This window comes from Lissotriton vulgaris, chromosome 1_1 (assembly GCF_964263255.1).
Source record: "Lissotriton vulgaris chromosome 1_1, aLisVul1.2, whole genome shotgun sequence".
Classification (NCBI taxonomy): domain Eukaryota; kingdom Metazoa; phylum Chordata; class Amphibia; order Caudata; family Salamandridae; genus Lissotriton; species Lissotriton vulgaris.
The window spans coordinates 328,173,435-328,184,783 of NC_141685.1; the positions used below are offsets into that span (position 1 = coordinate 328,173,435).

General features: G+C 39.9%; 1 pseudogene; it reads right to left on the reverse strand.

The window, feature by feature from the left end:
• Window positions 1-9,003: 9,003 nt before the first annotated feature.
• LOC147747126 (uncharacterized) lies at window positions 9,004-10,269 on the reverse strand (annotated as a pseudogene).
• Between the last annotated feature and the right edge of the window lie 1,080 nt (window positions 10,270-11,349).

The window sequence follows — 11,349 nt, forward strand, 5'->3', positions numbered from 1 at the left end:
TTAGTGCTTTACATGTAATCGGGTTGTACATATCATTTGGGATATGAATAGCTTAGAGGCATGAATTGCTAAGGTTGGAAACGCACATTTGCAGCTGTGTCTAGGTGATTAGTTTATGGGCTTATTAGCACCAGGAGCTATAGCGCAATGGTAAGTCTTGTGTCTGTGGTGGTCAAAGGTGATCACAGGAACTACACAGGGTGCGTCGCTTGCGGACAAAGGAAGTAGCAAGGCACTGCTGCCCGGTGCGGGTGAAGAAGACGTACCAGTGGACGAAACAGAGCTGGCCACCCCTGCGGCTGCAGAGTTCAAGGGTTCGTCGGTGCTCTGCGCATGCCCAGTACGTGCTGAATAGTCCAACCCCAGCACAATAGGTCAGACCTGACAGTTTGCAGTGCAGCGCTAATTTGATTATTATACAGTAAGGTGAGCAATCGGGATGCAAGAGGTAGCAAGCTGTGCATTACACGGGGAAGAGGTGACATGTGTGCAGGGCTATGGAGTATTGAGTGCAAATAGAGGTATAATACCAATAAATAAGGGACACTCAGACACAGGAAGCGATGGTGTACGAGCGCTGCACAGAAGAATACCACAATTTATGTGTGCCATGTAATGTTTCCCTCATGCCGTTGGCGGGAGCTGTGCCAAGGAGATTTGTTTATGGGCTTATTAGCGTGAACATTACCCGAAGGTGTCAGAGCGCTTGACATAGAATCAAATTGCATAGGACGTTGGGTTAAAGGTGTTGGTTAAAATGCAAGAATGGTAAAAGTTGGATGCACAGTGGCAAGTGGAAGCGTTTCTTTGTACACATGCAATGTTACTGCTGAGGTAGATGTCCATCATAAGAGCCAGTTATATATGCCTTCTATCTCACTTCTTGTAGGTGAGATGTCACGTGACAATTATACAGATGCGATGGCAGAATTAACACTAAACCATGTGATTAATTTTATTGCATTCTCTTCTAGCCCGTCCAGCCCCTCGGTGCCTAGTATGATGTGTAGGTTGGGCGGGGTTGGGGCTATTTATGTCTTGCTTTATGTCCATGCAGGCAATCAGGCAGAGGAGGGTGTTGGGGGCACGCCTCATGGAAGGTCACGGAAGTGACCATGGATAAACAAGTGTCGGCGCACTGGGGTCAGTGGGCCAGAGATAACAGAAATAGGTGTGGTTTGATTCTAACGTGTTTTTCTGATTTCATGTTGTCTGTTGGCAAAGAATTAGATGACAAAGGGGACTTTTGGATTTGATCTGGGGCAGGTATGGTTGGACACACTATCTATGATAGCACAGTCCTAGTGTACCCTGGTTATGTGTAGCTTCTCACTATAAAATGGGACACCATTGGAGCTGTCGCTCTTAAGCCTGGGTGTACCAGCAGTGGTAGCATCAGGTTTGATGCCCGGCAACCAAAAGCGCATACATCCTGGGATTCGGGGGTAATCCTTTTCTTCCAGTGTCATAAATCAGATGCCCCCTTGTAAAGCAACTGCCGCTAACGTATTGGGGCTGGGAAACGGACGACCGAGTTAAGGCTTGCGCACCTGTCAGCTGCCTACATGTATTTTGCGTGTAAACTGAGTCTTAGTTTACTGGGGCTAGGGCGTCATTGGGTCAAGGGCCCGCAGCCGGATTGTGCCTGGACTAGGAGGCTGGATGCTATGGGCATACACACAATGCGGTGCGGTTCCGGCAGAGCTCTTGTGTGTGACTATGTACAGCACTGTTAAGTGGGAATGTGAGGTGTGTGTATGACAGCCTCTGCGGTTGGTTGAGTGCGCCACTACTGTTAGCAAACTGGTGTGGTGTGGGGGTTTGTGTGACAACAAAGCGCCATGGAGAGCGTTCAGTATCTCTTGTGCACATCACCACTGTGCGTGAATGCACAGCATTGGTGTGTCACAGATGTGTTTTTATATACCATCATTACATACCTTCACTGCGAGTGTGTACAGGGTCACAACCTTTTGATTCCCTGTGGTTCTAATGGTGTGGGTGTCAAAGCTACCCACAGGAATATGTAATATTTTAAACCTCAGCACGGGGGAGAGCGGTAGTTGGATTTATTTTCCAATTAACGGTGACTGTATAGAGCTTTTCCTACATTTGGTAGTGTGTAGAGTTATTTGTTCGCCCATGGACGGGCCCCGTGGACAATTTGACTCGGATCAAACAATGCAAGAGGTAGCAAACAGTGCATTACAGGAGGTAAGGTGACATGTGTGCAAGTTACAAAAGCCTGCAAAGTACAAGTAGAGGAGAATAGTAAGGGGACGAGTTAAGAAGTGACTCTAAATCGCACACTCCAAAGTGCAATGGTCATTATCTGACTTAGCATGGGAATACTTGACTTAGATTCAAGACACTACACTTCTGCAGCCGCCGCTGGAGGTACACAAGTATGTGCCCCACCCAACTCCTTGCGAGAATGTATTGTGGGTAACTAGTTCTCGTAACTGACAAACAAGCTAGGCCTCGGTGACGTGGGAGGCATTGATGGCCCGGTCTCATTGCAGAGAATCCATATTGTTGTACGGAGGGGGGCAGGGCTTCTAATGGATGTTTTATATCTCAAATGCAGGAACCGCACGGGTGAACCGCCCTACTCACATGGGGGGCCACCTGAACCATCAACAGGTAGAGGGCCATAGCACACTGGGGGGCAGTGTGCTAGGGTCTGGGATTCCCAGGTTCTCCCCAGGTGTCATTACTGTCCCTGTTGTGGGGCGCGCTGGTTACACCCCATGGAAGAAATACATTGGTAGTTAACTGATGAGTCTGCGCATAATAGGTAGCCCCTGTGCAATAATTAGATGTATATTGTAAAAACAACTGATGCGGCTGGGCAATTTGTTGTTTTACTGGGCAATAATCAGGGTGTCTCTCGGTAAGCAGTGTCAGAGTGTGGGCAAATCATGCATTCCTTGTGATAGGTGTATCCGGGCATATCACGCATTCCATGTGCAATAAGGGAATGTGTTCGTTTGTACAGCAACTGGTGCGCAAGTAAGGGGCTCTGACCCTGGCAATCGAGCGAGACATAGGCTTACCTGTCAATGCTGGTGAGGGGCTGTTTTCATGGATTTGTTATTTCTTCCAGAAACGCACAGGTTTTCTTCTATAATGGTCAAAACACGCCTTTCAAGCTGGCCTGTCAGGGCTCAGAGCAGGAACAGGGGAAGAACGCACTAGGGCCAGTGTGTGGGGTTCTGGGTCAGCACGTCCAGGATTGGAGTGTAACGTGTGCCAACACCTGAGAATCCCGACGAAGGTGAAACAACAGCTGATTCAGATTCAGAAGAAGAGAAAGCACAAATCAAATCCAGGAGCGAGTTGCTTACCCCACACATCAAAACAGACAACACAAGAATAGTGGTAGTAGCAAAATTCTCCACGTCCAGCACTCGCTTTAAAAAGATCATTCACAAACATTGGCCGATGTTGAATCTGGAACCCGACTTCAATAACATCTTTAAAACCATACCCCTATTTGCTCATACTAGAGGAAAGAATTTGGGTGAAATACTGAAACAAAAAACACCAGGCCCAATTCAACACAAAGAAACACGACAATGTTTCAATTGCAGCAACTGCAACAACATTATCACTGGAAACGTGATAACCCATCCCATGAAGGGTCACAATATAAAACTTAGGGTCACAGCTACCTGTGACACTTCTAACGTCATCTACCTTCTGAAATGCCCCTGTGGGAAGGTGTACATCGGCAAAACGGAAAGAAAGATAAAAACACGAATTGTGGAGCACAAATCGAACATTCGCACAAAAAACAGCAAATCTACCATTGCATGTAATTTTGTTGAAGCTCATCACAACATTTCACAATTGAAATTTCTTGTACTCGAAGTAATAGAAAGGAAAGAAGGAAGAGACAATAACCAGTTTTTCTTACGTAGAGAGAACTACTGGATACGGGCCTTGGGGTCCCTCAAACCCAATGGACTCAATGATCGGATTGAACTTTCTTGTTACTTATAATTACGTGCATCATAACTTGAGTAGGGTGCACCCATGTTTCTTGGCTAAATTAGGTGTGTGATTGTAATGTATTGAATTGTCACCTTCGCACACATGATATTTACATTTAACACCACAAACATCGGTACACACCCGACGTCCTATTTACACTGTCTCCGCACTACTTGATTATATTAATTTTATATCACTTCCTGAATTCAATTTTAATTATTAGTTCATGCACTGAGTTGAGATGTTTAATGTTCACCTAATAAGCCTTGCTCATCTCGTTTTATTGCGCCTGCACAGTCGGTTTGTTGCCATTACGTTCGCATGGTCTTTTTTCACTTTTTCCGATGTCCACGTGACACGGAAGTAAAAACATTAACTTGAAAACGTCCGCGATTGAACACTAAAGACGGGAGGTCTCGCTACGGGAATCTTGAATCGACAGGACGAAACAAGGTCAGTACCGCTGACAGTTTAAACCTTTTTCCCACGATTGCCTAACTTCGATTCTCGGACTCATCCGTGCACATTTTTTTACAGCGTTCATTTCTCCACAGAACTCTAACAACGTGCTACATACACGTGAGTTTAACTTCGATACCGTGATACACCCGGGTTATACCTTTGGGCACGATTTCACTATCCTTCATGAGCACGTTTAAAAAAAAAAACACATGTCACGCCCATAGAACAATAAGGTTCACTATGTAAAAAATGATAGCGTCTACATGTAAATATCTATATGTGAAGTGGTTGTGATACATTCATTCTTTTTCAACAGTGTATGCTCCCTGAGGAAGAGCTAGTTAAGCCCGAAATGCATTGGAGCTTATGTATAAAAAGTCTTATGATGATTCTGACATAAGAATGAACTAAAGAAAAGAATTCAAACAATGAAGTAATTGTGAAATATGAATAAAAATGGATACATCAGACAAGTAAAGAGTGGAGTCCTAATTCAATGGGAACCAAACATAAGAGTGCCTGAAGGGGATGTAACCAGTGATCCATCAACAAATAAAACATAATCTGATTCAGCTAACGGGACATCTTTTATGTCTTGTCTTGGTTTAGTGCAATATTCTAATACATCCAGGCATTCATGATCAACCTCATCCCTGATTTCTGTTTCAGTAGTGTCAGGTAATAATGTGGAAATATTTAAATTCACACATCTCGCAATTGAAACATTGTCCGAGCCAAGAATAACCTTTTCATATTTTGTTAGCCTATTATTTGTCAAATGTTGTGTTCTGCTTCTAGTGAGGAGAATTTCAACTGAGTGTGGTACATATACTTTTACAGGAAATCCCATTATTATTCCTTCACTTTGTTCCAAACGTACACTTGTTGCAGCTACTGCTTTTAAGCAACCTGGTAATGCTTTTGCAATAGGGTCAAGACCAGCTGAGAAATATGCTATTGGCTTTCTCAGTTTTCCATGTCTTTTAATCAGAACTGATAATGCACATCCTTCTCTTTCAATGCAATACAGTTCAAATTCTTTTTCATAATCAGGCATTCCTAATGCTGGAGCTTCACACAAACTTTTCTTTAACTGTTCAAAAGCTTCTAATTCTGTTTTTGTTAGGCTAATTGAGTCTTTTATATCTGCTTTTGTCAGTCTCTGCAGTGGTTTTGTGATTACTGAAAACCCACTAATCCATTGGCGACAATAACCTACCATTCCTAGAACATTCTAACCTGTCTCTGTGTTTTTGGAGGTTGCATTGCTTGAATCATTTTTATTCTTTCTGTTGTCACTTGTCTGACTCCCTTTGCAATTCTATGACCAAGATATTTTACTTGCTGTTTGCAAAACTGTAATTTCGCAGAAGATACTTTATGTCCCTCATCTGCCAGATGATTTAAAAGAGTAATAGTATCTGTTACACAATTCTGCACTAACGTAGATTTTCCAGGTAAATCTAGATTTTCCAATGATTTCTTTAGCAACTGATTAAAAATAGATGGACTTTCAATGTACCCTTGAGGGATTCTACACCATGCTAGAATACGCTCTTTGAACCGGAACGCAAACATTTGTTGGCTTTCTGGATGCAATGGAACAATAAAGAATGCATTAAACAAATCAATAACCGTATACCATTCTGCAGCATGCGGAATCTGATATAAAATTACCGCTGTATTTGGTACAACTGGGCAACATGGAACAACAATTTTATTAACCTTTCTCAGGTCTTGAACAATTATGAAAGTTCCATTTGGCTTTTTAATTCCCATTATAGGTGAATTACATGGACTACTCTCAATTTCTTTTAGAACACCTTGTTTTATGAACTTGTCTGATACAGGGGTAACACCTTCAATCACTTCTGGTTTCATTTTATACTGAGGAATGTTTGGATAATCTGCTCCTTGTTTTACTGATATTTTTACTGGATCTACGTTTTTCATCAAACCCATTTCATCTCCAGTGAAATCCCAAATTTTTACATTCATCACTGTGTCTTTTAATTCTTCAGGTAGATTATTCCTATCAAACACAGGAAATAATTTACTTTCTTCTTCCTCAACCATTGACATTGTTAATTTGTAAAGCCCATCTTCTTCTGGAGTTCGAAGCTCTATACCATCCGGTGAGCAATATATTGCACAATTCATTTTACAGAGAATATCCCTACCTAATAGATTTACAGGACTGCTATCACAAACTACAAATCTATGCATGTCTTTAAATTTACCTTTTTCAAATTCAACTTGGTTCAGTTAAATCTGTTTTTATTTGCTGATTAGCTACACCTACTACTTGGATTTTATCTCCAGAGAGAGGAAGGTTTTCTATTTCCACCGATCTAACAGTAGAACGGGTAGCACCTGTATCCACTAGGAAAGTAATTTCTACATCATTCACTTTACCATTTACAAATGGACCAGATTGATCTACCTCAAGAGTGGCTCCAAGCACACACTCTTCCTCCTCTCTCAGGCACCATCAGAAGTATTCTTCAGATTTACTCCCTCCATCTTCTTTCAACCAATATTGTTGAGACACATTCGACACATTCACTCTTGGCGATCTGTTTACCTGTTCACCTCCGCTGAATCCTGTTTCTGCACTGTATCTCTGCACATTTACACAGTTTGGAAGTGGCGGTTGTGGTAACTGACTTTGCTGAATCACTACCTGTCGCTGTAGCTGTTGCTGCTCATTTATCTCATTCTGCATCTGTGGATTTAATGATGCATTTTTAAAATAAATTCATGGCAGATTCTTGCATTCACGCTTCCAGTGTCCAATTTCGCCACAATCAAAACATGGGAGTTTCTGTTTTAACTCTTCAATATTTCCCATCAATTTTGGTTTATTATAATTACCTTTAAATTTCCCTTGATTCTGATCAACATTCTTATTTCCTAAACTTGCTATTTGTTGTTCAGCCACTTTTACCTGTGCCCACATAGCCTTTTCTTTCAACTTCTTTTGTTTAGCTTCTATTTCATCCCTACAGTATTTTGCTTTTCTTAAGATATCATCTACTGTGAGTGATTGCCAACCAACTATTCCAGTTCTTACCATTTCACTAATTTCAGGTCTCAAGCCATATACAAATCTGTATATAAAATGGCTCATGTCTTTTTCACTTAAATGTTCGTAACCACTGTATTGTTTAAATACCAGCAGTAATCTTTCATAAAAAGAATGTACTGATTCCTTGAACTCTTGGATTGTTCTATCTATTTTAACCCAATCTATCTCTTTTGGGGGAATCTTGTTTTTCAAAAACACAATTACCTGTTCGTACTTTCTCATTACCTCTGGTGAAGGAGCACTTGTTACTTTATCTCGAGGGTATTCTTCACTTGGCCAATTTATAGTAGTTTTACATTCTGTCCAAAGATCTGATGGGACAACTATGTCAAAGAATCCATCAAGATCAATCCACAAAACTTTTGAAACTTTCACAAATCTGTCTACCTGTCGATACCATTCTAGAGGTTTTTCTCTTAATCGAGGAAAATCATTTGTAAACATTAAAATGTCCTGTCTTGTCCATGGGACATGCACATACCCTCCTCCCGCTATTTCTCTCATTGGAAACTCATTTGCTACTTTTTCCTTTTCTCTGATAGGAAAAGCTAAACTTGTTCTGTCTTCATCTCTTTTCTTTGTCCATTTCGCTCTCCATTTACTTAATTCAGCCCATTTTCTCAAAATCACAATTAACGGTGCTATTCCTTAAAATCGGCCGTTTGCGATTCCAAAAGTGCTTTTTGGGATGCATGAAGCAATTTTAGAAATCGCAACATTTTTGCGATTTCTAAAATTGCGATTGCTTTTAAGAAATCGCAAATTTGCGATTGCTTTTAAGAAATCGCAAATTTGCGATTTCTTTAAAGCAATGCATGATTACTTTTAAAATTGCGAAATCGCAATTAGGGGGTCAAATTTACCGAGTGGTTGAACCACTCGGTAAATTTGCAAAAAGTGTTTAAAATGCTGAAAATGCTTTTTTTTCAACATTCATTTTAAGGACACACATGTCCTTAGGACATGTGTGTGTGAAACATGATGCGAAAAATACATTTCATGGCTGCATCCATGAAATGCATTAACAAATTGCGATTTTCAAAGTGAAAATCGCAATTTGCTAATGCCTTCCCTTTGCTTCCTATGGGCCTTTTGGCCCATAGGAACCAATGGGAATAGCGAATTCGCAAATTGTATTTCGGTAATTTATGCGATTCAGTAAAAATTGCGATTTTTACCGAATCGCATAAATTTACCGAAAATATTCATCCATCCCGTTTTGCGAATTCTAAATTGCGAATCGCTATTTTTCGCAATTAAGAATTCGCAAACACCCTGGATGATGCATGTGGCCGTAAGTCTTTTATATGAATGATTCTTCCTGTGGTATACATATTTTCAATGTCTTTTTCAGAGAAATCCACCCTAAAGGTTTTCTGCAAATTCTTCTGCTTACTTAAATCTATTTCACATTCAAATGCCATATCCTCTAATTGGTCATATTTGTTTTTCGTTTTTCATGTTATGCTTTTGCAAATAAATAATAATTCATCATCCTGATATGCCTTCAATCTGTCAGTTCCAATCGTTCCAATTATTAATTCCTCTAAATCTGCTTTCAATTTTGCAATATCAAGTAATTTACATTCTGGGGTTTGTGTTAAATCTATTTTACTCAGACTCTTTTCCGGAGTTCCAGAGTCAGATTCTGCACCAGATGGAGTTTTACATGATGAACTTTGATTAAAAGTTAAGTCAGGCATCATTATTTTCTCTCGATGTATTTCAGACAAATCTGAATAAAATTTTTCAGTCACTTTCTGTATTTCTGAATGTAATGGAACAGTTAAAGCTGAATGCCTAATTTCCTTTTGATCAAATACTAGAAGAAAGGTTCCAATCGTTACAGGTACTGTTACTGCTTCCATGCTTTTAGTTAACTGCTGTATTAATTCATTCGTAGAACGAATATATTCTGAGGTATTTGATAATTCCTCATACCTTTCTGTTCTATTTCTATTTCTTGGAGTTTCATTACTTTGAACTGGGGTTTTAGTATAATTTCTATTTTCTCCTGATATATTTGAATTACGTCCTGTTTCTACTCTTTCAGGTGTTTCTCTATAATTCAGATTTGTTTTAGGAGATGTCTCATCAATAATTTCTCTTTGAGGGGCACTTGGAGAACAAACTGGTTGATAAGGTGGCGGTTTTCTAGTATAAATTTCTTCTAATACCACATCTTCTGAATCACTTTCTTCACTATTTTTCTCTTTCTTTTGGGCACTCTTTTGTCCAGTTACCTCATCAATTAATCTCACTGAATACAAACCATCACACATGTCTGCACTTCTCCATCAACGCATTCTATCCTCATGTGTTTTTCTACCAAGACCTAATTCTGTTCCCCTTAATATCCCTCTACTCTCTCGTTCTAATTCAAACATTTCATTTTCCCATTCAACTAAAGCTTCAAATGGAGTAGGTCTAGGCTTTGGTACAAGTTTCATCATTTTTTCTCTTAAAATTTTCAAAACTGCTATGTTAAATAATCCATCTTCCGGCCATGCTAATACACCATCATTTTCAGTATACTTCATCCAATTCTCAATCCAAAGACAAGTATGATAACCATATTCACCCAACATATAAGCTGCAGGTGTTTTGTACTTATGAAGTAATCTTCCACCCCGCGTTGAAATTTTCTTATCAGGTTTAATTTTATTTTTCTATCTCTGAAACCATGAAAGCTTCTTTTCCTCCTTCATGTAGTAGTAATCCATGTTGTTAAATAATTTTCCTTACTTCGGAAAAGATCGTAACAACTTCCTTGGTATTCCGCAACACCAACCAATCCATGCGCGAAACTTACCAACAAACCAATCAGGTTAAGCTTCGTCACTATTTTGCTCAACCAATAGAATTACTGTTTTTCAGGATGAGCCAATCAGCTGCAAGCTTGCCTTAGTCACATGAACCAATCTGTGCGCGAATACTGTGACGTATGTTAGCCAATCACAGCACAACACGTGTGACGTATGCTACCGCTGCAGCTGCTCTGTCCCTCACTCCACTCCTTAAACTGACACCTCCTTTACAAAAAAATTTCACAGTGCCATATTTACAAATCTTTCAATTAAATTCAGTTAATAACTCCACAAAAGTAAACCATTTGTCTGTTTCACTAAAATAAGGTGATAGCTTTCTCAAACATTCAAGTATTCTTACCACGTGAAATAGACGACGCTATTTTCACAGAATATTTAAATTTGTCGATAAAGTAAGGTTACTTTACCCTTCTAGCAGGTAATAACGAACTCGTTTCTCTCTAAATGTAAATACAGAGATATTTCACACCTCCTTAGAAACAATTTAGAGTTTCACTCGTTCGTACATTACAAATTCATTTACGCACATTCATACAGAAAAATCCCTAGCCATGCATACATGAATCTTTAGTAGGACTTTACCCCACTAATAGAAATCCTCATTCGCCAGCATGGTAGACAACGCTTCCTTACCCTTCATTCAAGCTTAGATAAAGTCTACTACTCTTTTCACAGTGAGTTTTAAAACAGGACACAAGTCCCTATACTCGAAAGTTACGATTTCATAGACAATCCTCGCTATGCATTCTACCTTACACACCTAAAATCCCTAAACTTGTGCTGTACGACCACAACACTTGTGTGATATACGGCGATACCACTATTTTGAAACAGAACAAATGCACTGTGTAGCTTCACCTGTCACACTTCTCATGCCGGCACAAATCAGGAATTTTCACACTGCTGGAGAAAACCTTTCGACTACATATAACAACTGAACAAACTTAACATGTTTTAGACATCAATCCTATGTAT